Consider the following 768-nt stretch of genomic DNA (forward strand, 5'->3'; position numbering starts at 1 on the left):
CCACCACTCCCCAAGAGGCCCTTGGAAGGGGTGCCTTGCCCATCGGGAGCCGCGGGCATGGCAGGTTAGGGGATGGCCTGTTCAGGCCGCCGAGATCCGATTGGGAGACGCCATTCCCCTGGAAGGATGGAGCAGGGAGGCTGTGACAGATGCAGAGACCGAGGGACACAGGTCTCACTGGGGCGATCTCAGCTGTTCCCTGGAAAGCGAGCTGGGTGTGAGCTAGTGGCAGGCATGTCCTGGGGGCCTGGGAGGGGCTGTGGGTTCAGCCATGGGAACAGCAGGAGTGGCTCCTAGGCTGCCGTCCTAGACAGCATTCTTGGCACAAAAGGGTGGGGGAGGGTAGGCCACTCTCCTAGATCTGAGGAAACGCCAGCTCCACCGGCGGAATGAGGAAGAGGGAACAATAGGGAGGGCTCTGTGCTGGCCCCTGCCCGGACGGCTGGTCCTGCTGTGAAGGGGGCCGAGAGGAACCACTGCACCAGGTGTGCAGACGGGTGTGCACACCGGTGATGTCCAGGTCAGAGGGGTTGATGTTGGCCCTCAGGTCACAGGGAGCGTTTGTTTTCATCTTCAGAGAAAAAGGAAATGCTTTTAGAGGAGAGGTTCCCCAGGCCTTCAGGTTGTCCTCCTCCCTGTTGTCGCCCTCCCCTTCTGCCCCCTTCCCTCTCTTGTCTCTTCCCCTCCCTCCATTCCTCCCCCATATCCTTCCCCCTAGATGAGCGGTCCTTCCGTGGAAAGGGGAGGCCAAGGGAGACCATTGGCAAG

This window comes from Myotis brandtii, unplaced genomic scaffold (assembly GCF_000412655.1).
Source record: "Myotis brandtii unplaced genomic scaffold, ASM41265v1 scaffold691, whole genome shotgun sequence".
Lineage (NCBI taxonomy): Eukaryota > Metazoa > Chordata > Mammalia > Chiroptera > Vespertilionidae > Myotis > Myotis brandtii.